The sequence below is a fragment of the Pan paniscus genome, chromosome 18 (genome assembly GCF_029289425.2).
Source record: "Pan paniscus chromosome 18, NHGRI_mPanPan1-v2.0_pri, whole genome shotgun sequence".
Lineage (NCBI taxonomy): Eukaryota > Metazoa > Chordata > Mammalia > Primates > Hominidae > Pan > Pan paniscus.
The window spans coordinates 60,547,306-60,550,821 of record NC_073267.2 but is presented as its reverse complement, the minus strand read 5'-3'; positions in this window follow the sequence as shown (position 1 = coordinate 60,550,821).

Below are 3,516 nucleotides of genomic sequence, written 5' to 3'. Positions count from 1 at the left end.
CACTTAGTAGGTGTTCAGCAAATGTTTGTTGGTGGGGTGAATGCTCTCTCTTCTCTGTGCGAGCAGAGTGAGTGCTGCCAATACCCATTGCCCTTTGAATTCTAGTGTAAGTTAGAAACATCAGCCAAAAGGGTGTGAGTGCACAATGTTTGTGGGCAAAGTCTGAATCGACCCCTGAATCATCCTGTCTCCATTCGGTTCTGTTTTTACAAAAGAGAGTTTCTTTGAAATAGACGGGACAGTAATCTCCTCTCCAAATCAATCATTTAATCATGCGTCAATCATCATAGTTATTTAAAACCTGAAACCGCATCTATACACTCTGGCCATTTCCCGGCCCAGGTGTGAACCCCAGGAACGGCTGCGGGAAATATTCGAGCTTCCCACCCAGTCATCTACCTCGCGATCAAATGCGCTCTGAGGATGGGGTAACAGGACTATTGTGCTTGGATAAGAAGATCCCCATCCCGGCCCCCACCCCGCAGCAGGGGGGAAGGAAAAAGAGCTTAATCATTAATAACACTAACTTGCATTTCTAGAGCCTTGAAAATGAGAATTTTGCCCTTTTTTCCCTGGGAGTAAATTGGGTCAGAGTGTTCCCAGAATTTACATTTCAATTAAAAATACAATAATAACACATTGTGCTAATAGTGAATGATTCCGACTCAGGGGAAGATGACACCGCCCGCTACTTTGTTAATGAAAAGCCCCCTTCATTCGGACGGGCCACACATCAGCGGTAACAAATCCCCTGTCTAGTTCTGGGTCTCGGGCTGGGTGGAATGGGCAGGGAGGGGTGGGGCTGGGGGAGGTAAGCGAGTCACCACCGCCCTGCTGTGGCTTCCAGGAGAGGCGGGCGAAACGGGCTGCCCAAGGTTGCCCTTTGGTTCTATCCCCAAGTCCAGCTTTCAGAACAAAACCTGACTTTGCTTTGAAATCAAAATTTAAAAAAATTAAATCAATTGAGTTTTTTTGGTTTGCATTTTGGGTTTGTTTTTGTTATTTTGTATTTCAGCTATTGGTGATGGCATCGGAGAGCTGCCACGGACCCCTCCCCCAGGCCTTTGTGAGTGGATTTAACTTTAAAAACATCTCCCGTTAGCCTCTGAGGCTGGAATCTGATAGAAACTTCAGCACAGGGCTGCAGGCAACCTGAGTGCCTGGTCTTGCTGCTTCTTTGAGAAAAAGCCACTTGCCTGCCCAGTATGGTGGTGGTGAAGCTAAGGCCGTCGCTCGTTTTGAGAAGGCCCCTGCCTCACTGGTTTTCAGAGTTGGTCTACAAATCCCCCAGGCTTGTGTCTTTATCCAGATGTAGATGATCTGGGAAAGTAAAAGGAAAGATGGCCCCAGCAGCGGGGCCCCTCGGAGGCTGCTGCCTCCGAGTAAGAAGGGGGTTTTCCTCAACAGAAACAGGTGGAAGATTTTTGCTCACAGATTGTTTCTGAAAATAAATAATCCAGTTTCGTTCTGTTTTCATTAAAAAATAAACTTATTTTCTATTTTTTACTTTTTCATGATGGAGTTTTGCTGTGTTACCTGGGCTGGTCTCAATCTCCTGGGCTCAAGCAATGCTCCCTCCTCAACCTCCCAAAGGGTTGGGATTATAGGCGTGAGCCATCGCGCCTGGCCGAAAAACACTTCATATGTGGGAGAAAGACTATCACTCAGCACTCTCTCCAGGGCGGGGAGGACTTCAACAGCATGTGTACGTGCAGTGGGCTGGCAGCCCTCAGGGAACCGTGAATGTTGGGACACGGACCCCAAATCAAATCAGGTGATGCAGCAGAACGCTGGCAGGCCTGGCGTCCCTATTTTTCCTGTGGGCTGGGCCAAGTAAAGTAAGGGGAACATCCTAGGATATATTAAATGCAGGCAGCAAATGCAGCTGTGCCTTCCATCGTGCATGATTAAAAATATTTTAGTGAATTAAAAATATGTCTATATAAAGAATGAAGATGAAATGCCTCAAATTCCTAAGATATTGGAAACTAGAAATGCACTCTCCTTCAGAAAACAGGCCAGGCATGGTGGCTCACATCTGTAATCCCAGCACCTTGGGAGGCTGAGGTGGGTGGATCATTTGAAGTCAGGAGTTCAAGACCAGCCCAAACAACATGGTGAAACCCCTTACGTACTAAAAATACAAAAATTAGCTGGGCATGGTGGCCCACACCTGTAATCCCAGCTACTCAGGAGGCTGAGGCAGGAGAATTGCTTGAACCAGGGAGGCAGAGGTTGCAGTGAGCCAAGATCGTGCCCACTACACTCCAGTCTGGGCGACAGAGCAAGACTCCATCTCAAAAACAAAACAAAACAACAACAACAACAAAATAAAAACCAATAGTGAGTGCCTTGCACATCTTCTGCAGCCCAGCTGACACGGGATGGGCCAGGAACTGGCCTTGAATGCAGGCTCCTCCTCACCTCTGTAAGGGAACTGCAGAGCTCCCCTGTCCTGAGCCTGGGCCTCTCTCTCTCTGTTTCTGAATCACTGAAGGAAGACAAAGGTCACTGAGGTTCAGGTCCTCAAGTCTGAGGTCTCATCATTATCAGAGTGTAATTAGCACTCTCAGATAGTAACATTCAGTTTGCTATAATTCTCATTTTACCCCAAAAGGTAGGCCGAGGTACTTGAACAGAGATGATATAGGGAGGTGGCATTAATTAACGTTGGTCGATTATTTCTCTTTCATTTTCCTTAAGAACCCAAACCTCCACACTGAGCTGGGTCCTGAGAACCCAGCCACACCTCATCACCTGCATTCACATGACTTTCTAGTCTCCTGTCCTCATAAGCCTGACTTTGCTTTTCTGGGACTGTTCTGCCCAGCCAGATGGTCTGACTGTTCATGACAGAGACCTCCCAAAAGACCTATCCATTCTTCAGTGAAAGAATCAAGAGACAATTTGTGGTCTAACATTCGGTTGAATCTATCCTCTCAAAATCCATGCCTTGCTGTTTCCACCAATCCTGACCTGTTGAATCATGATTTTACCCAATCCTGATCAAGTCCTTGCATTGAGACGTCCTCCTTAAACCAAAGTTCCAATTCTCAATACATTCTAACTTAGCTTCCCCTCCCTCATCCTACACCCCTCTGTGAGACACCATCAAAACTCTGCCAATGGTGGTGTCTCCGTTGCTGCAGTCAACAACAAATTCAGCTTTGTCTTAGCAGCAGTTGGGTTGGTGATAATATTTGGGGAGCTAGATTTTGATACTTTCTCTCTTTCCAATCACCTGCCTGAGTGAAATCTGTGTTGGTTGCTAGCTTGTCTTTGATGCCCTTCTTGTTTTTTCCAATCTCCTTTTCAAACAAAGATCAGGTCTCAGGCTCAGAGCTTTGAACAGGCAATGATGTTCAGTGAAAATTGAAACAAATTGCTTTGTGTTAATTGAATTATTTTTAATTCGTTGCAAGCATGATGTCAAAATGATACACAGTTGTTGTTTCATATATAGCTGTATAGTGCAAGGCTTATAGTGAATGAGGCTTATCATAAACAGCAGGCCCC